Consider the following 23,053-nt stretch of genomic DNA (forward strand, 5'->3'; position numbering starts at 1 on the left):
TGCTTTATTAGAAAGAGGGTTGGATATTTTATAAGCAAACTGATTTAGAAAAAGTTTACAGAAAGATAAATCCACTTCAAGGAAGTTTTAAACAACAACAACAAAGAAAAAAAAAAACAAGCCAAGAAGAATAGGTAAATATAAGATAAGATAAAGAACCATTATCAAGGTCAGAGATCCCATGGAATCTTGTATTTGTTAAATCAACAAAGTTTCTCTTATAGTGTTTTATAAGGAGAGAAAAAAACAGAGCCAACTAAAGGAGTCAGGGAAGCTTCTGTCTTTAATAAAATGGAATTTGAAGTAACCTATATAATTCAATTTCTAATAACATTCAAAATAATAAGTAAAGATTGCATCTTATTCTGATAGACTGAAGAAAAGACAAATACAACAATTTCAAACCCAAATAAATGACAGTAGCTTAAACTCCCAAATAAATTGCAAAAGAGATACAAAACTGTTCATGAAAGAAAACACCATATAGTTTAAGAAAAAAAATGATTAAAAAAAAAAACCATTGAATTTATCTGAAGCTAAGGCAGAAGAGTGACATTGTACACTCCTCAAAGGAGCAGAGGTTAAAAAGAAAACAAAAACATGAAAAAACAATTTACTTAGAAGGAAATTAAGACTGATAACATCTTCATGAAAGAATCCAAAATCTTTTAGTAATCAAGTACATACAAATCAAGTCAACCTTAGGCTGCTACATAACAGACACTAACACTATCTATAGGAAGTTAATGATGGTAAGGCAATAATGATTATCTCTGTCTGTCACTAAATTTGGAGAACTTATCTAAAGCTTAGAGCATTTTATTTGTTTTTAATTTATATTTTTCTAGTTATCAAAAAATTCTATTTCTTTTCTACCTCCCACTCTCATTAGGAAAAAGAAGGAAAAATAAAACAAATCTCTTATAGCAAATATGCATAATCAAGCAAAACAAATCTCCACATTTTGATATCTAAAAATGTATGGCTCAATATGCAACTGATTCGGGAGTTGGGTATCATATTTCCTTTTGCATTATATATTGATCATAGTTCTTAGGACTTTTTAAGTTGTTTGACTTTACATATTATCTCTGCATAAATTGTGCTGCTTGTTTTACTTATTTCAAACTACCTGAGTTCGTACAAGTGTTATCATTTTCTCTGAAAATGTTTACTTCATTCTTGAAAACAACATATTATTACATTACATTTATGTAAAATATTTTCATCTATTCCTCAATTTATAGCTACCGAAGTCTATAGATTATTTATGTTGTTAATGTATTCATTTTTTTGCCTTCTATGATTAATTTCAGACGTTGAGATTCTACTCTAATAACTAGTTGTGGCATCTAAATAACCACAGATTCTTGATAGTTATACTCTTAGAGTTTTAAGTTCTAACATTTTTTTGTATTCTGGAAATCTTTTGAGAGATGATGATTGAGATTGAATATCATTTAAATCTAAATAAACTAACCCAATAAATCAATCAACATTTATCAAGATCCTCTGTCTGGATGCTGACTTCAAAGACACTCCACACCAGAGAGTTGCTTTTAGCCATGAGAATCAGAAGAAATAGAAAGCATTATGAAAGAATGGAATTGGTAAAATTATAAATCAGTATTATATTCAAGTATAGATAAACTGAGAATATAAAACTGAATTTCAAGTTAAATCACATTTGACTAAATCAAAAATGCTACATTACTTCCCATTAGCTTTTTAAGTGATTGTCATGTATTTATTAAGTACTAAATATGTGTCAGGTACTGTGTTAAGTGCAGGGAAAATATATACAAGCATAAATAAAGATAATTTTTGCCCTCAAGGATTGTACATTGTAGTGGAGGAGGCTAACACATAAAAAGAAGCTCAAAAGTGAGGGAAAGTTGGTAATATTGAGGTGCAATTACCTGGAAATGGAAAAGAATGGTAAACTCAAAGGGGTCAGGAGTGAATCATGGAGAGAAATTTAAAAATATTTGGGTTGGGCATCCCCCTCAGAATAGAGGTTCTGGGAAGAGCTACTCATTAAAAGAAAGAGGCTCTAGGGGCAAAAGGTACTTACATTGAGAAAAACAAGGGATGAGGACTTACGGGAAAGTGAGCTTCCAGGAGTTTCTGTGGCATGTAATATAGTCCAGAGACTCACTAGTATGGCCTGGAAAAATTGAAGGATATGCCTATAGTATATTAGAAAAAAAAAAAGGTAAAAAGTATAAGCACAAAAGTGATTTGGAACAATGTAGGTAAACATTTCAAAATGAATTCAGCTTCTTCACTTTTATTTATTTTTATAATGATTTATTTTACCTTAAAATATTTTCTATATAATCAAGTAGTCTAATTTTGTCTCTCTCTTCAACTTTTGGAAAGTCAATAATTTTATTTACAGTCTCTTGAACACTCTACCTTCCCTATCCAGTTACCTCACTGACTTCTGTGAAAACATTTGAACTCCACCTCAGTCCTTCAAAGGTATGGTCACATCTTGATTCCTTTTTCTCATAATTCTTCCACCACTGAGGAAAATTACTTGTTCTTAACTCAAAGGACTTGGATTCATCTCTTTTCTCTGCTTCTTAATGCTTTATGACTTTAAGCAAGTCAATTTTTGCTTCTCTGACCTTCAGTTTACACATCTGTAAAATTAGTGGGTTATACTAGATTGCCTATAAGGTCTAATTTTGTTGTATAAAGCATAAATCAATAGATGCATAGATACTTGAATAGATTGATATAAGGACATATTATCTCAAATTTTGAAATTCCCCCTTTAGATAATCACGTTCTGCCTTTCCTCTTCCCCCTTTTCTTCAAGACTCCTAACCTTATTCCCCATCTTTAGTAAGTTGTTTTTCAAAATAACTTCCTTTATGTCTAAGGTTGTTGCCTTCTCTGTGTCCAGAGGGTCCTAAAGTGAGAGATACTGTTCCTGGGGGGGTGGTTCTGGAACAATCCAAAGGAGCAGTAGTAACCTTGGGTGCAATTGGGGGCATTGCATACAAATAAGAGCATGGTGGAAGAATAAGGAAAGAAGAGAAGAGAAGAAAATGTTAAAAACCGTTTGTATGCGTTTTATGTGTTGTATAACATTTAAAGTCACAGTGGTTACATTATTTACCAAATAAACACACAAAATGCAAGTTATGAGCTATCAATGGATGAGTCCACTGACAGATGTTAATAAGCAAGTATTCACAGGAAACCATGCCAATTATTTTTAGAAAGTCCAGCATGAATCAACAGGATTATGTGCATGTTCATAACATGTTCATAACTTCTTCATAACATGATCCAGTTACATGATTCAATATTGAATCATCAGAATTTCAATGGATGAAGAAAAAATACAAATTTACAATAAAGTATTAAATTTAAGATGCATCTTTTTGTAAATATATACATACATGTATATATCTATTTTTAAATGACTCAGATTAAGAAAAATCATTAAAGGGTTAAAGATTTTCAGAAGGGCACTGACAAATTTTCTTTTTGAAAAGGGAACAGTATGTCAAATAAGTCTGGAAACTTCTATGTCCTTTCTTCTCTCCTTCCAGTCTTGACTCCATCAATCAATTCATCTATGAGCTATCTTTTATCTTTTCCTTCCTTTTGCTTTTTTTTTAAGTGTTGCTACCACATAACAGTGTTTCAACCCCTACCATAATTCTCTTTTAAGCACTTTATTCTCAAGCTGTTTAATGTCTGAAAAAAATCATATGACATCGCTAAGGGTACAAATTCATAATACCTCATTTCAAATAGGTCTTTACTGCTAAACAGTAGTTTTATTCTTTTGATTTTCTCTCACTTCTAACAGTGACTATTCTAATCATATCTCTTCTCTCCCACAGACTCCTAATTGTACCCCTACCCTCTCATTCTCAGTTATTAAACTAAATTCCTACTTTATTGAAAAAAAATCAGTTATTGGCCATTCCATCTACCTCACCCCTACTAACATTGCTGTATCATTAACATCTTTTGTTTTTAGGTTTCCTTTGCTGTAGATTCTTCTTGTTTCAAAGGCTACCTATCCTTTTCCTGTCTCATTCAGAAGACAAAGCCTTCAATCTTTTCATGGATCTTTCACCTTCAATCTTTTGTCCTCTCTTAAATTATTTTTAATGCCTTTAAACATTGTAAAATCTCCCTCATCCATAAAAAAAAAAAGCATTTGACTCTGCTATCCCATCAAATTGTCATCCTGTATACATAATACTTTTCAGTGCTCAACCTCCAGAAGTCACCAATGCTCTCTACCTCTTCTTCCTTACCACACAGTTTTCAGTCCAATGAAATTTACTTTCCATTCCCATAAGTCCAGAACAACCTATTTTCAAATTGGGTACCGACAATGTAATTGTAACTCTGTATTCTTTTCTCAACCCATACCCTCCAGAGCCTCTCTTAAAATTCTAATACTTTCCAGCGTTTTCACTCCTGGAGATTTTCTTATTCTCTAGTTTTCATTGCAATGATTCCTTCTGGTTCTTTTCATATCTGATAGCTGATCATAACTGGTCTGTTGCAGTCTTTCTTGCTAAATTTTGATCTATCTTTTTGCCCAAGTATGATTTTACTTCAAGGCTCTATTCCAGACTCATTTCTTTGTTTACACTGTCATCCTTGAGAATTCATCTTCTCCCTTAGATTCAATTAATTCTATGCAAATGAATCATGAATTTAAATAGACCTAACCCATCTTCTAAACATAGTTTTAGTATGACCAATAATTTGTTATTCATCTCCACTTGTTTCCCATCTAGCATTTAATGTCCTAAACATTTTAACTTTAGTGAGACTTACTTTATTCTATGCTGACCAAACTCAAACATTTGTGTCAGTGAAGATCTGTAATATTAATCAGAGTTAAAGATCTTCACTACCCATGAATAGATCTCACTTAAAAGCCATTAAGGGAAGCTTTTCATTTCAATAAGGCACTGAATCAGGAGTGTCATGATGCCCTATAGCTCTGAAATGTGTATATGTATATGTATATGTATATGTATATGTATATGTATATGTATATGTATATGTATATATATATATATATGTATATGTATATGTATATGTATACTCTGTCATGAGGTTTTGCTTTGGGGGCTTGGAAGAAGGTTCAGGTGCCAGAGAAGACTCTGGGTAGATGTTAAGGAGTCCCCTGGCTTTCAAAACCCAGATTTGGTGCTGCTCTCTTTGGTAACTATGTGTGTATGTATGTAATGGTCAGACAGTTGGATCTGTCTGTTGATTTGTGATGTACATATATTGCTTATGGTCAGACAGCTAAAAGCCCTGTCTGTTGGTTTTTATTTCTCTCCTTGTATTTTCTCTGTTGATGAATGTAATTAAAGTAGACTATTGACCCCTCAAATTTTTTTTTCCTTTTAGAAAATCAGATCTAAGAACCTGTACAGTGGGCCCTCCTGTGTATCTTGGGATGCTTGCTACTACACCATCCATGCCAGAATACATAATTTCTTCATCTCTGTCTCTCAGGATTTCTTTTTTTTTTTTTTTTTTTTTTTGATACACAAACATGATCTGCTACATTATGTGAGTGACTTCCATATTTCTCTCTCTGAGTGTGGAAGGCATTTTGCCTTGAGGTCCACCATTGGGATTTTTTTTTTTTTTCAGAAGTTCTTGTGTTATTACAAAAATCTAAGTCTACCAGAAAAAGCTCTCACACACTGTGGTTGTTGCTGTGCATAAAGTTCTCCTGGTTCTGCTCCTTTCACTCAGCATCAGGTCATATAAGTCCTTCCAGGCCTCTCTGAAGTCTTCTTGTTCATCATTTCTTATGGCACAATAGTACTCCATTACATTCATATACCATAATTTATTCAGCCATTCCCCAATTGATGGACATCCCCTTGACTTCCAGTTTTTGGCCACTACATAGAGTGCTGCTATAAATATTTTTGTACATGTGGGACCCTTTCCCATTTTTATGATCTCTTGGGGATATAGTCCTAGTAGCGATATTGCTGGGTCAAAGGGTATGCACATTTTTGTAGCCCTTTGGGCATAGTTCCAAATTGCTCTCCAGAATGGTTGGATGCGCTCACAGCTCCACCAACAATGAATTAGTGTTCCAACTCTCCCACATCCTCTCCAGCATTTATCATTTTCTTGTTCTGTCATGTTTGCCAATCTTATAGGTGTGATGTGGTACCTCAGAGTTGTTTTGATTTGCATCTCTCTAACCAATAGTGATTTAGAGCATTTTTTCATATGATTATAGATAGCTTTAATTTCTTCCTCTGAAAATTGCCTATTCATATCCTTTAACCATTTATCAATTGGGGAATGACTTGTATGATTATACATTTGGGTCAGTTCTCTATATATTCTAGAAATGAGGCCTTTATCCCCGAGCTTAGCTGTAAAAATTTTTTCCCAATTTACTACATCCCTCCGGATTTTTGTTGCATTGGGTTTGGTTGTGCAAAAACTTCTCAGTTTAATGTACTCAAAGTTATCCATTTTGCATTTCATAATGCATTCTATCTCTCCTTTAGTAAAGAATTCTTCCCTTCTCCATAGATCTGATAAATACACTATTCCTTGCTTCTCCAGTTTATTCATGGTATCAATCTTTATACCTAAATCATGTACCCATTTGGACTTTATTCTTGTGTACGGTGTCAGGTATGGGTCTATGCCTAATTTCCGCCACACTGTTATCCAGTTTTCCCAGAAATTTTTGTCAAACAATGAGTTCTTATCCCAGAAGCTGGGGTCCTTGGGTTTATCAAACAGAAGGTTGCTATATTCCTTGCCTACTGCATCTTGAGTGCCAAGTCTATTCCACTTGTCTACCTCTCTGTTTCTTAGCCAATACCAAGTGGTTTTGATAATTGCTGCTTTATAGTACAGTTTAAGGTCTGGTAGCACTAGGCCACCTTCCCAAGCATTTCTTTTCATTAGTCCCTTTGATATTCTGGACCTTTTGTTTTTCCAAATGAATTTTGATATTATTTTATCCAGCTCTAGAAAGTAATTGTCTGATAGTTTAATTGGTATGGCACTAAATAAGTATATTAATTTGGGTAGAATTGTCATTTTTATTATATTAGCACGGCCTACCCATGAGCAACTAATGTTTTTCCACTTACTTAAATCTGAGTTTATTTGTGCAAAAAGTGTCTTGTAATTGTGTTCATATAGTCCCTGGGTTTGTTTTGGCAGGTAGACTCCTAAGTATTTTATACTGTCTACCCTAACTTTAAATGGGATTTCTCTTTCTATCTCTTGCTGTTGAACTTTGTTGCTAATATATAGGAATGCAGAGGATTTGTGTGGGTTTATTTTGTACCCTGCAACTTTGCCAAAGTTGTTTATTAATTCAAGTAATTTTTTACTTGAATCTCTGGGATTCTCTAGGTAAATCATCATATCATCTGCAAAGAGTGATAACTTAGTTTCTTCTTTGGCTATTCTAATTCCTTGAATATCTTTATCTTGTCTAATTGCTACAGCTAACATTTCTAGTACCATATTGAATAATAGTGGTGATAATGGACAACCTTGTTTCACCCCTGATCTTATTGGGAATGCATCTAGCTTATCCCCATTGCATATAATGCTTGCTGAAGGTTTTAGATAGATACTGCTTATTATTTTATGGAAAGTTCCCTTTATTCCTACGTTCTCCAATGTTTTTAGTAGGAATGGATGTTGTATTTTGTCAAAAGCTTTTTCTGCATCTATTGAGATAATCATGTGGTTTTTGTTAGCTTTGTTGTTGATGTGATCGATAATGCTAATAGTTTTCCTAATATTGAACCAGCCCTGTAGTCCTGGTATGAATCCTACCTGATCATAATGTATTAATCTCGTGATAAGATGCTGTATTCGTTTTGCTAAAATCTTATTTAAAATTTTTGCATCTATATTCATTAGGGAAATTGGTCTATAATTTTCTTTCTCTGTTTTGTCTCTTCCTGGTTTGGGTATCAAAACCATATTTGTATCATAGAAAGAATTTGGGAGGACTCCTTCTTCCCCAATTTTCAAGAATAGTGTATGTAGTATTGGAATTAACTGTTCTTTAAATGTTTGATAGAATTCACTTGTGAATCCATCTGGCCCTGGAGATTTTTTCCTAGGGAGTTCATTGATGGCTTGTTCAATTTCTTTTTCTGAGATGGGGTTGTTTAAGTATTCAACTTCCTCTTCTGTTAATCTGGGCAATTTGTATTTTTTAAAATATTCATCCATCTCGTTTAGATTGTCGAATTTGTGGGCATAAAGTTGGGCAAAGTAGTTTCTAATTATTGTTTTAATTTCCTCCTCATTGGAGGTGAGTTCACCCCTTTCATTTTTAATGTTAGTAATTTGGTTTTCTTCTTTCTTTTTTTTGATCAGATTAACCAAAGGTTTATCAATTTTATTAGTTTTTTCATAAAACCAACTATTGGTTTTATTTATTAATTCAATAGTTTTCTTTATTTCAATTTTATTAATCTCTCCTTTGGTTTTCAGTATTTCTAATTTGGTATTTACTTGGGGATTTTCAATTTGTTCTTTTTCTAGCTTTTTCAACTGCAAGCCTAAGTCATTGATCTCCTCTTTCTCTATTTTATTTATGTAAGCATTCAGAGATATAAAACTTCCCCTAATAACTGCTTTTGCAGTGTCCCATAAGTTTTGGTACGTTGTCTCACTATTGTCATTCTCTTGAATGAAGTTGTTGATTGTTTCTATGATTTCTTCTTTAACCCAATCCTTCTTTAGAATTAGATTATTTAGTTTCCAATTGATTTTTGGTTTCTCTTTCCATGGCCTTTTATTACATGTAATTTTTAATGCATTATGATCTGAAAAGGATGCATTGATTATCTCTACCTTTCTGCACTGGATTGTGAGATTTTTATGTCCTAGTACATGGTCAATTTTTGTAAATGTGCCATGTACCGCTGAGAAAAAGGTATATTCCTTTCTATTCCCATTTAATTTTCTCCAAAGATCTATCATATCTACCTTATCCAGAGTTTTATTTACCTCCTTAACCTCTTTCTTGTTTATTTTAAGGTTGGATTTATCTAGTTCAGGGAGGGGTAGGTTGAGGTCCCCCACTAGTATAGTTTTGCTATCAATTTCTTCCTTCAACTCCCCCAACCTCTCCTCTAAGAATCTGGATGCTATACCACTTGGAGCATACATGTTTAGTAATGATATTGCTTCATTGTCTATGGTGCCTTTTAGCAGGATATAGTTTCCATCCTTATCCCTTTTGATTAGATCTATTTCTGCTTTCGCTTTGTCTGAGATTAGGATTGCTACTCCTGCCTTTCTTATATGAGCTGAAGCACAATATATTCTGCTCCATCCTTTGACCTTTATCCTATGTGTATCCCCCCGTTTCAAATGTGTTTCTTGTAAGCAGCATATTGTTGGATTATGGCTTTTAATCCATTCTGCTATCCGTCTCCGTTTTATGGGAGAGTTCATCCCATTCACATTCACAGTTATGATTACAATCTGTGTATTTCCCTCCACCCTCTTTCCCACCATTTGTGCTTTTAACTCTCCCGTCTCCCTTCCCCTCCTCAATAGTATTCACTTTTCTCCCCCTCCTCCTGCAGCCTTCCCCTCCTTCTTTTAGCCCCCCTCCCTTTTATTCCCCTTTACTCTTATTGCTTCTTTCCTCCCTTTTAGTCACCCTCCCCTTTCTTCCCCCTTCCCCTCCTACTACCTATAGAGCTAGTTAGAATTATCTGCTTAAGGTTATTGTTCCCTCCTTTGAACAAATCAGATGAGAGTACCTCTCAAACAATGCTCATCTCCCTCCCCCCCTTCCCTCTACTATAGTTTTGTACTTCTTCCTGTGATATAATTTGCCATTTTCTGCTTCCCCCTTTCCACACCTCCTATTACATTCCCTTCTCATACTTAAATCATATTTTTGACATGACATCATTTACTTTATGCCCGTTCCCTCTACATATATCCCTTTTATCATAATAGCTGCACAGTTCTCAAGATTAACAGGTATCATCTTCCCTTACAGGGAGGTAAACAGATTGCCCTAATTGAGTTGCAAGTTTTAGTTTTTGTTTTTTTCCCTCTGTTTACCTTTTTATGATTCTCTGGAGACCTGCATTTGAAGATCAAATTGTCTATTGAGTTCTGGTGTTTTGGTCAGGAAGCTCTGGAAATCCCTTATTTCGTTGAATGACTTTCTCCTTGCCTGAAATGTTATGCTGAACTTTGCTGGGTAGTTGATCCTCGGTTGGAGTCCCAACTCCTTTGCCTTACGGAATATTGGGTTCCAATTCTTTCGATCTTTTAATGTAGAAGCTGCAAGGTCCTGTGTGATCCTGACTGTGTGACCTTGATATTTAAATTGTTTCTTTCTGGCTGCTTGTAGTATTTTCTCCTTCACTTGATAGCTCTGGAATTTGGCAACTATATTTCTTGGGGTTTTGAGTTTGGGATCCCTTTCCGGTGGGGAACGGTGGATTCTTTCGATGACTATTTTGCCCTCTGAGTCTAGTACTTCTGGGCAGTTTTCCTTGATGATTTCCTGGAAGATATTGTCCAGACTCTTTTCTTCATCATGGGTTTCTGGCAGGCCAATAATTCTTAGATTTTCTCTCCTGGATCTATTTTCCAGGTCAGTTGTTTTTCCAATTAAATATTTTAGATTTTCTTCTATCTTTTCGTTCTTTAGATTTTGTTTGACTGATTCTTGTTGCCTCATTGACTCATTAGTTTCTACTTGCCCAATTCTAATCTTGATCGTATTGTTTTCTTCAGTTAGCTTTCGCATCTCCTTTTCCATCTGGCCAATTTTTCCCTTTAAGGAGCTATTTTCTCCATTTAATTTTTGTACTTCTTTTTCCATTCGACCAATTTTCCCAGTTAGGTTTTGGGTTTCCTTTTCCATCTGATCAATTTTCCCTATTAGGTTTTGAGTTTCCTTTTCCGTTTGATTAACTCTTCCTTTTAGGGAATTATTCTCTCCAGTTAATTTTTGAACTTCCTTTTCCATTTCTTCAATTTTCTTTTTCAGATTGATGTTCTCATCAGTGAATTCTTTTTTTATGGTTTTAAAATCATTGGCCAGTTTTTCTTTTATATCCTTCTTCAGACGTTCCAGGTAATCTAGTTGTGCTTGCGAGAAATTCATAGTCCCATCTGAGGTTTCAGATGGAAGTACAGTCTCAGCTCTGACCTCTTTGGTGTTTGTGTTTTGGTCCTTATCCCCATAGAAAGATTCTATGGTTTTTTCACTTTTCGTCTGCTTTTTCCGATTCATGATGTTGGCTGAGTGTTGTAGCTTTTGGTTCTTTCAGTCAGAAGATACAGATCTTTTAAGTTGAGTTGATGTTTGTCTAGGCTAAAAGCAGGCTTTTTTTTTGTTTGTTTGTTTCCCAGATCAACCCTGGGTTTAGCTTGATAGGTGTGTGGGAGGTGTGGTCTGGTCTCAGGATATCTCCTCAGCTGGCCTGAGGCAAAGGCAAGGTCCGGGGATGCTGATCCCAGCTTCCCTATTGTCCTCCCTTTCCCCTGGAGGGCTGGGTCACGCCTAGAGGCTAATGCGTGTTCCCGCCCCTCCTGGGGCTCGTCTCCCGGGCTGAGGCTTGCTTGGGTCTCAGTGCGAATTTTTCTCTGCCCTGGGTCGTCTGTCCCTCCAGATAGCCTCCACCACGGTAGGAAGAATCCCCCTTTGCCACCTCTCCAGCCTCTGGTGTTATGAGACCACCCGCCCCCTTCTGCTGTTCCTGCTGATCCAGGATTAATCTGGGGAAGAATTTTATGGTTCCCTCAGGGTCATCAGGGGGGAGGAGAGAGCACTTACTGATCACTCTGCCATCCCAGTTCCTGGAAGTTCAAGTAGTGACCCACCGAAGTCCGTCTTCAGGCTGAAGATTTCAAGGACTGCTGCGCTGATGTCTGGCACTCAGCGGCTCTCACCGGCTCGGCGTGGCTTATCTCCTGCTCCGCTGGTCTTGCCCGCCACTCTCGGGCTCCTCTGGTCCCCTCCGCCCTGCCGTGCCGACCGCGCTGCGCTGTGCGCCGGGGTCTTACCCCCGCGGAACAGATCCCTCCCGTGGACCTTCCAGTCCAGCCTGGGCTCCGAATCTGTCAAAGTCCGTCTCCCACTGGATTCTACACCTCCAAAGTCTGGTCAGACTCTCCCCCCAGATATATCTAGAGGAGTTTTTCCAGGAGCTTAGGTGAGTCGTTGCTTTCACTCCGCCATCTTAAGGATTTCTTTTTTCAGTAGTTTGCACACCACTTTTTCCATTAGGGTTTCATTACTCATCACAATCATGAGTAATTTCTCATTTCTCAAATTACTAAATAAAAATTTACTTAGATGTATCTCCTATGTAGAAAGTTATTAGGGTCTCATAAATTCTATCAAATAATCTTTAACTATCTTGAATAATATCTTATTAAAAGCAAAGTGTCTTGGTACCTTACATTTGGAATAATGTCTTTTATTTAATATGAATTTAACAAATATTGGCGGGATGAATTAAAATTTTAAGAAGCAGCAATTCAAAAGAAAAACATAAGATATGATTATTCTCCTTGACTTTTATTAATTTGGTTTTATTTAATACTTTGATGACATCATAATTATAGACTTTTTATATAATCTCTATATTCATGAATGCATTTTTGCATATTAAAGTTCTCAAATTTCATAGTAAGAAAATATGGAAAGTCTGCTTATTTAACAAATGAATATGCCTGTGTACTTATTATATATAATTATTCATTAAGAGCAATGAAAGATGGGCACTTATATTGACAGCATTAATGTTATTTGGTAGAGAATTTCTGGCTGACTGGTTCTGTTTTTCCATTTATCTTTGTATAAGAACATTTCATTCAGATCTGTAAAAACTCTAGCTTTATAACCCAACAGATGCTCTTCATTTTGCTTAATGTTTTGTTTCATGCTCTATATTCATCATCCTTACTGAATCTTAGATCCATATCATATCCTTGAGGAACATCTGCTGTCAGATCTTTCCATGTTTGAAAATGTACTAACTTGTTTTGGGGAAAACATTTCTCTTGTAACACTTTCAGTGCTAGCATTTATTAGAAAATTGAACACTGGAAAATAACATTTATGATTAACTTCAACAAAACCTTGAAATATGATTTTTAGGTTTAAATTTAAGCACTATTTTTGTAAGTGACTTATCTTATGGAGGAAGAAATATGAGGAAGTGAGAGATGGTAATAATCCTCATATTAAAATTTATTAGAATCAGGATGCTTTAATGAGTTATCTATTTGAAGAAAGATTTTAGAGTATTAAAAAAAAGCTCACAAATCCGAAAAATATTAGCATTGATACCATTGCACATGCTGTAGTTATTCCAAAGCTAGTCATCAGTCTTGGAACTAATAGGTATTTGAAACAACCTTAGTGTTAAATACACAGACCTTGCTATTCTCTTTGATTTTTGAAGTCAGCAATTGTTATTTGTGTCATCTGTGACAAAGAATGGTTATGCTCACATCTAGGTAGTATTTGACACTCAATTCAAAAGTCTGTATTTATTCTTACATTGAGGACCCTAAAAGATATCCATGAGTGATCATAAGTGATCAATTTACAAGCCCTTACTATGTAATTAGCATCATGCTAATCCTTATGGGCAGTATATAGAAATTCTGTGACATGGTTCCCTGCTTTAAAGAAGTTTATGCCCAAAGTGAGTTATTAGAATACATATAAAGTTTATGGAAATATCATCAAGATTGAAAGAGCACTTGGATCTTTATCTAGAATTAGAGGTTCTTAAACTGTGTGTCAGGGGTCATGAAAAATTTGGCAGCAGTAAAAGGTTTTTGAATGAGTAACCACTAAAAATTAATTCAAAATCAAACACCTAATGAATCCTCAGTTGTCTCTGGCAGTGCTTGCATGTGTTGCATTGTGCGACTTCATTGCAGTCTTGATTCTGAAAACAAATCATGCTCACTTTGCAGGGCTCATGCCTTCAGGTCATTCAATGCACAAACTAATGTTGCTAAAAGGCAAAAAGAGATCTCTGACTGGAAAAAAAAAGTTTAAGGAGCCCTGACCTGGAACACCTGAGTCCAAATTCTGCATTTAATGCCCTTTGAGTCTTTGGGGCAAGTCATTTTCCTTCTCTGGATCTTGGTCTCTTCATTTGGAAATTGAGGGGATTAGATTAAATAATTTCTAAATTCTCATCCAGCTCTTTTCTGGTGGTCCCTTTTCTCTCCATTCTAAAATCATCTAAAATCTCCTATTCCAGATCATGACCATTAATGCTCCATTATGGAACTGATGAAACATCTCTGTCAATCATTTGATCTTGTCATTGCAATTCAATAAATTCCATTCCGTCTTTCCTTCCTGTTCTGAATCAGTAATTGAGTGACTCAGTCACTCAATGATCAATAAATATTTATTAAGTACCTATTAAATTCCAGGCACTGAGTATGCAAAGAAAGGTAAAAGGCAGTCCCTTTTCTCAAGGAACTCCCAATCTTATGTGGGAGGTAATCTAAAAACAACTACGTGAAAACAAGCTACAAGAGATGGAGCCAAGATTGTGGAGTAAAAGCAGGAACTTGCTTGAGCTTCCCGCACCCCCAAATCCTTCCAAATGCCTGTGAAAAATGACTCTAAACAAATTCCAGAGCAGCAGAACCCACAAAATCAAAGTGAAACAAATTTTCAGCCAAGAAAATCTGGAAGGTTGACAAGAAAGATCTGTTGCTCCAGTCTGAGAGAAGAGTACAGTTCAACGTGGGCCATGCTGGGCACACACATGCCAGAGCAAATGGGGAGCAGGCTCCAGGACACTGAATCACTGACATCTGTGGCAGTTTCTAGGCTTCTCAATACACAAACACCAAAGACAATTTAGAAGGTTGCAGCCCCATGCGGTGGTCCTGGAGAGAAGAGAAGCACTGTCATGGAGCAGCTTGTGGTGGCAGTGGAGAGGGGATCCTCCTCCCAATTCCAAGGCAAAAGAGAATGACTGTAGTCACTCACTGAACAACACACAGACAGAGTAAATACTTCTCCTTGGCTAGTACCATTTTGGAAGAACTGTAAATTTGCAGGTCACTAGAAATATCTCTGAAAACGTTTGCACAAAACCCCTGAAGCTTAGGATAATACCCTTCACAAACTTTTTTAGTTCTTTGTTAAGATGAGACTTTGTTTGAATGTGTATATAGGTATATGTATATTTGTGTGTATACGTGTGTGAGTATGTATCCATATATGGAGAGGCCACAGGGTGAGTTGAATATGAAGAGGTAGTATCTAAAAAATAAAATGAAGGGGTGAGAGAAGCATGTCCTGGGAGAAACAGAAAGGAAGAGGCAGAATGGGAGTAAATTATCTCACATAAAACAGGCAAGTAAAAGCTTTTATGATGGAGGGGAAGAGATGAGAGGGAATGAGTGAACCTTGCTCTCATTGAATTTGGTTTGAGGATAGAATAAAATATATACTCAGATGAGTATGAAAATCTATCATACCCTACAGGAAAGTAGGGGTTAAAGGATAAGAGAGGCAGGAGGGGAGGGCAGGTGGTGATGATAGGAGGGAGCACAAATGGGAGGAGGACGTAATCGAAATCAAACACTTTTCAGAAGGGATGGGGTAAAACCAGAGAATAGAATAAGTGGAGGGTGGGATAGGATGAAGGGAAATATAGTTAGTCTTTCACAAGACTAACTGACTTGTTAGTCAGACTAACTAACTAACTAACTAACTAACTAGTTAGAAAGACTAACAGTCTTTCACTGACTGTTATGGAAGTGTCTTGCATGTCTACACATATATAACCTATATCAAATTGTTTGCCTTCCCAATGAGTGTGGAGGAAGGGAGAGAATGTGGACCTCAAAGTTTTAAAAATGAATGTTAGAAGTTTCTTTCACATGCAACTGGGAGATAAGATATACAGGCAATAGGGTATAGAAATCTATTTTTCCCTATTGGAAATATAAGGGAAGAGGATAAAAAAAGAGAGATAGAGTGATAGAAGGAATCAAAGATTAGGGGAAAGGTTAATCAGAATGCAATCTGTCTTGGAATTAGGGGAGGGGAGAGATAGGGACAAAACGCAGAACTCAGAATCTTGTGGAAGTGAATGTTGAAAACTAAAAATAAATTAAGAGAAAAAATAATCTACATGCAGGATACATTAGAGATAGTTAACAGAGGGAAAGAATTAGAATTAAGAAGGATCAAGAAAGGTTTCCTGTAGAAGGTGGGGTTTTATCTTGAATTGATCTTTCCCCCAACTGCTACATACAAGAAACTAAAAACAGCTTCCTATTTTCCATCTCATCAATTTCAAAATACTTTTCATACTTTCATAAACTCCATGTTATATATCCACTCTGTTTTCCCACTTTATAATTAAACATCTTGTTCTGTAGCTACCCAAGTTCCTCATTAAACTTAGGTCATTCCATCCTTATTCCTGACCCTATGACTATGAAAGTTATTTACAATACTCTTCCCTCTTCCTTCTAACTACACAAAACCTACCTACTTCTAGGCTAAAGTCCTATTTTCTTAAAAAAAAAATTCTAACTACTCTTATCAACATCAATCTCTTCCTCCTCTGAATTTCTTTTGCACTTACAGTTAGTACCCTGTCATTTCCTATTTCAATCATAAGATTAATCATAAGATTTCATTGCTGATGGTGACTTTTGAGATGTCCTTTTACCACTGGAAAGTGATAATGGGGGGTGAGATCCTGAAAAATATCCATTTAGTAACTTTCTATTATAAAAGCAAATGTGATGGGACTTTAGGTAAAGATGGAATCATAAATGGCACAAGCTAAACCAAGCTTCATTTAGCAACGATTTAAATCATGAAAACTGAAATGTAAAATTTGCAACAAAAAAAGTGGAGAGCAAAAATAAATTCACATAAAGAAGTCTCAGAGCAGAACGGAAGTGAGGAACCAAAGGACTTCACTGTTGTACTGTTCTCACTTCCATTGACATTTATTCTCCATTCTCATGTTCTTGTTTTGAGGATTAAGTTTTCTTTAAAGGCTAAGATCCTTTCCCAGTCTTAGAGTACTACATATTAGCTTGTTGTTCCATCTTTTTCACTCACGTCTCCCTCTTTGTTATCCTGTTTGGTGTTTTCTTGACAAAGATAGCAGGATGGTTTGCTATCTCCTTCTTCAGCTCAGTTTACTGAGAAGAAAACTGAAGCAAATGGGGTGAAGTGACTTACCCAGGCTCCCACAGCTAGTAAGTATCTAGGGACAGATTTAAACACAGGAAGATTAATCTTTTTGATTCCAGCACTAGCACTCTATCCACCGTACCACACCAGACATGGAACAGAGCCCAGCCCAGACTTGGCCATGCAGCATGGCTCTGAGAGGAGGATGACAGCAGGCCTCGGGGCCGAATCCCCAGTCACAGTAGTGGTGGTTCACAGATCCCTCAACCCATAGGCACCAAAGGTCAGTGAGAGGGTTTTTTCAGCTGACCAAGAAGGGAGAAGGGCCTTTCCATAGCTCTGGCCTCAGGTTGCAGCCCACAGAGGTCCCATCTGGCTGGCTGCAGCAGCTTCCACAGCAGCCCCAACAGCAGCCCACATCCATTGTTGGATTGTAAAACCCCTGGGGGATGCTGAGCAACTGACTCTTACCTCAGCCCTGTGTAGAGGACCTGCCCCCATCTAATACTCCTGAGGGGTTTGAGCAGCTGATCTTTATCTCACACTGAATGGTGGTCCTGACCCTGCAGCTTATCTGAATCTGAACCTGCAATGCTGGCTTGGCTGAACTGGAGGCAAGGTGGTAGTGAAGACAAAACTCTATTACTCAGATTCTGGGCACAAACATTTCTGCTTGCTCCCAGACCAGTGTACACCCTTGATTGTGCCACCTTGGAGGAACTGAGATCTTATAGACCCCCAGAGTACACCCTACTCTTAAGGTAAGATGCAAAAGCCAAGTAACTGGTTGGGAAAATGCCCAAAAAAGGGGGAAAAAAATAAGACTATAGAAGATTACTTTCTTGGTGAACAGATATCTTCTCCCATCCTTTCTGATGAGGAAGAACAATGCTTATCATCAGGGAAAGACATAAAAATCAAGGCTACTGTATCCTAAACATCCAAAATAAATCTTCAAAGGTATCAGACCACGGAGGAGCTCAAAAAGAATTTTGAAAATCAAGTAAGAGAGGTGGAGAAAAAATTGAGAAGAGAAATGAGAGAGATGCAAGAAAATCAAGAAAAGCAGGTCAACACCTTGCTAAAGGAGACCCAAAAAGATGCTGAAGAAAATAACACCTTGAGTCCCCAAACGTTGGCTGGGAGGACCAGGAGGCGAGGTGGGTGGGAGGAGAATATTCAGAGGTCAAGCCACTGGCTGGGGAGAAAGCACAGAAAAGGGAAAAGAAATAAAACTATTGAAGGGTACTTTCTCGGAGAAAAAACACTTCCTCCCTTCCTTTCTGATGAGGAAGAACAATGCTTACCATCAGGAAAAGACACAGAAATCAAGGATTCTGTGTCCCAGCCCACCCAATGGGCTCAGGCCATGGAAGAGCTCAAAAAGAATTTTGAAAATCAAGTTAGACAGGTGGAGGAAAAACTGGGAAGAGAAATGAGAGGGATGAAAGAGAAGCATGAAAAGCAGATCAGCTCCCTGCTAAAGGAGAACCAAAAAATATTGAAGAAATTAACATCTTGAAAACTAGCCTAACTCAATTGGCAAAAGAGGTTCAAAAGGCTAATGAGGAGAAGAATGCTTTCAAAAACAGAATTAGCCAAATGGAAAAGGAGATTCAAAAGCTCACTGAAGAAAATAGATCTTTCAAAACTGGAATGGCACAGATGGACGCTAAGGACTTTATGAGAAAGACAGATATCACAGAACATAGCGAGGAGATTCGAAAAATGGAAGATAATGTGAAATATCTTATTGGAAAAACAACTGACCTGGAAAATAGAATCAGGAGAGACGATGTAAAAATTCTGGGACTACCTGAAAACCATGATCAAAAGAAGAGCCTAGACATCATCTTCCATGAAATTATCAAGGAAAACTGCCCTGAGATTCTAGAACCAGAGGGCAAAATAAATATTCAAGGAATCCGCAGAACACCGCCTGAAAGAGATCCAAAAAGAGAAACTCCTAGGAACATTGTGGCCAAATTCCAGAATTCCCAGGTGAAAGAGAAAATATTGCAAGCAGCTAGAAAGAAACAATTCAAGTATTGAGGAAATACAATCAGGATAACACAAGATCTAGCACCCTCTACATTAAGGGATCGAAGGGAATGGAATAGGATATTCCAGAAGTCAAGGGAACTAGGACTAAAACCAAGAATCACCTACCCAGCAAAATTGAGTATAATACTTCAGGAGAAAAAATGGTCTTTCAATGAAATAGAGGATTTTCAAATTTTCTTGATGAAAAGACCAGAGCTGAAAAGAAAATTTGACTTTCTAACACAGGAATGAAGAGAACCATGAAAAGGTGAACAGCAAAGAGAAGTCATAAGGGACTTACTAAAGTGGAACTGTTTACATTCCTACATGGAAAGACAATATTTGTAACTCTTGAAACATTTCAGTATCTGGGTATTGGGTGGGAGTACACACACACACACATGCACACACGCACACATACATAGAGACAGAGTGCACAGAGTGAATTGAAGAGGATGGGATCATATCTTAAAAAAAAATGAAATCAAGCAGTGAGAGAGAAATATTGGGAGGAGAAAGGGAGAAGTTGAATGGGGCAAATTATCTCTCATAAAAGAGGCAAGCAAAAGACTTATTAGTGGAGGGATAAAGAGAGGAGGCGAGAGAAAAACATGAGGTCTATCTCATCACATTCCACTAAAGGAAAGAATAAAATGCACACTCATTTTGATAGAAAAACCTATCTCATAATACAGGAGAGTGGGGGACAGGGGCACAAGCAGGGTGGGGTGAGGATGGAGGGGAGGGCATGGGGAGGAGAATGCAATCCGAGGTCGACACTCATGGGGAAGGAAAGGATCATAAGAGAATAGAAGTAATGGGGGACAGGATAGATGGAGGGAAATATTGTTAGTCCCATATAACACAACTAGTATGGAAATCATTTGCAAAACTACACAGATTTGGCCTATATTGAATTGCTTGTCTTCCAAGGGGAAGGGGTGGAGAGGGAGGGAGCTAAAGAAGTTGGAACTCAAAGTGTTAGGATCAAATGTAATGTTCTTACCACTGGGAAATATTAAATACAGGTTAAGGGGTCAAGAAAGCTATCTGGCCCTACAGGACAAAAGAGAAGACGGAGACAAGGGCAGGGAGGGAGGATAGAGGAGAGAGCAGATTGGTCACAGGGGCAATTAGAATGCTTGGGTTTGGGGGGGAAGGGGATAAAAGGGGAGAAAATTTGTAGCCCAAAATTTTGTGAAAATAAATGTTAAAAGTTAAAAAAAAAGAGAGAAAATAACACCTTTAAAAACAGGCTAACTCAATTGGCAAAAGAGGTTCAAAAAGCCAGTGAGGAGAAGGAAGCTTTAAAAAGCAGAATCAGCCAAATGGAAAAGAAGGTTCAAAAGCTCACTGAAGAAAATAGTTCTTTAAAAATTAGAATGGAACAGATGGAGGTTAATGACTTTATGAGAAACCAAGAAATCATAAAACAAAACCAAGAGAGTGAAAAAATGGAAGATAATGTGAAATATCTCATTAGAAAAAACAATTGATTTGGAAAATAGATCCAGGAGAGACAATTTAAAAATTATGGGACTACCTGAAAGCTATGGTCAAAAAAAGAGCCTAGACATCATCTTTCATGAAATTATCAAGGAAAACTGCCCTGATATTCTAGAACCAGGAGACAAAATAAATATTAAAAGAATCCACTGATCACCTCCTGAAAGAGATCGAAAAAAAAAAAGAAATTCCTAGCAATATTGTAGCCAAATTTTATAGTTCCCAAGTCAAGGAGAAAATTTTTCAACCAGCTAGAAAAAAACAACGCAAGTACTGTGAAAATACAATCAGGATAACACAAGATCTAGCAGCTTCTACATTAAGGGATCAAAGGGCATGAAATATGATATTCCAGGAGTCAAAGGAACTAGGACTAAAACAAAGAATCACCTACCCAACAAAACTGAGTATAATACTTCAAGGAAAAAAATGATCTTTCAATGAAATAGAGTACTTTCAAGCATTCTTGTTGAAAAGACCAGAGCTGAAAAGAAAATTTGACTTTCAAACACAAGACTCAAGAGGAGCATCAAAAAGTAAACAACAAAGAGAAAGCCTAAGGGTCTTACTAAAGTTGAACTGTTAACATTCTTTCATAGAAAGACAATATTTGTAACTCTTCAAACTTTTTTCAGTATCTGGGTAGTGGGTGGGATTACACAGACACACACACACACACACACACATACAGACAGAGACAGAGAGAGAGGCAGAAAGCACAGGGTGAGTTGAATAGGATGGGATCATACCTTAAAAATGAAAATAAGAGGTGAGAGAGAAATGTATTGGGAGGAGAAAGGGAGAAATGGAATGGGGCAAATTATCTCTCATAAAAGAGGCATGTAAAAGATTTTCAGTGGAGGGAAAAAGGGAGGAGGTGAGAGAAAAATCATGAAGCTTACTCTCATCACATTTGACTCAAGGAAGGAATAAAATGCACACTCATTTTGGTATGAAAACCTGTCTTACAATACAGGAAAGTGGGGGAGAAGGGGATAAGCAGGGTGGGGAGGATGATGGAAGGGAGGAGGGAGCAATTAGAAGTCAACACTCTTGGAGAGGGACAAGGTCAAAATAGAAAATTGAAAAAATGGGGAGCAGGATAGGATGGAGGAAAATATAGTTAGTCTTACACAACATGACTATTATGGAAGTCATTTGCAATACCACACAGATATGGCCTATATTGAATTGTTTGCCTTCCCAATGGGGATAGGTGGGGAACGAGGAATGAAGAGAAATTGGAACTCAAAGTTTTAGGAACACCTGTTGAGTATTGTTCTTGCATACAACTAGGAAATGAGAAATAAAAGTAATGAGGTATAGAAATTTATCTCGTCGCGCTGCACACGTGGAGCCCAGCCCAGACCTGCTACGACTGTGGCCGCGGCACCTAGGGAAACAGATCCGAGCAGGCTTCAGGGACGGGATCTCCATCAGCTGCACAAGTCCCTCCACCCACAGGTGACGGGGGTCACTGAGAGAGTCTCTTTGGCGGGTCGAGAGGGGAGTGGGGTGCCCCTATAATTCAGGCCCCCCCGGGAGGTAGAAGCTGAGAGGTGGCTGCAGACCGTGGCTCCCCAAGCGGGAGGGAGCCTGAATCCATTGTGGAAGGTCTATGCATAAACCCCCTGAGGGAACTGAGCCTGAGAGGCGGCCCTGCCCGGACCTGACCACCTGAACTTAATTCTCACACTGAATAGCAGCCCTGCCCCCGCCAAAAGCCCTAAGGCTGGAAGCAGCATTTGAATCTCAGACCCCAAACACTGGCTGGGAGGACCAGGAGGCGAGGTGCGTGTGAGGAGAATATTAAGAGGTCAAGTCACTGGCTGGGAAAATGCCCAGAAAAGGGAAAAGAAATAAAACTATTGAAGGCTACTTTCCTGGAGAACATACATTTCCTCCCTTCCTTTCTGATGAGGAAGAACAATGCTTACCATCAGGCAAAGACACAGAAATCAAGGATTCTGTGTCCCAGCCCACCCAATAGGCTCAGGCCCTGGAAGAGCTCAAAAAGAATTTTGAAAATCAAGTTAGACAGGTGGAGGAAAAACTAGGAAGAGAAATGAGAGGGATGAAAGAGAAGCATGAAAAGCAGATCAGCTCCCTGCTAAAGGAGACCCAAAAAAATGTTGAAGAAATTAACACCTTGAAAACTAGCCTAACTAAATTGGCAAAAGAGGCTCAAAAAGCCAATGAGGAGAAGAATGCTTTCAAAATGAGAATTAGCCAAATGGAAAAGGAGATTCAAAAGCTCACTGAAGAAAATAGATCTTTCAAAACTGGAATGGCACAGATGGATGC

This window comes from Notamacropus eugenii, chromosome 7 (genome assembly GCF_028372415.1).
Source record: "Notamacropus eugenii isolate mMacEug1 chromosome 7, mMacEug1.pri_v2, whole genome shotgun sequence".
NCBI lineage: Eukaryota > Metazoa > Chordata > Mammalia > Diprotodontia > Macropodidae > Notamacropus > Notamacropus eugenii.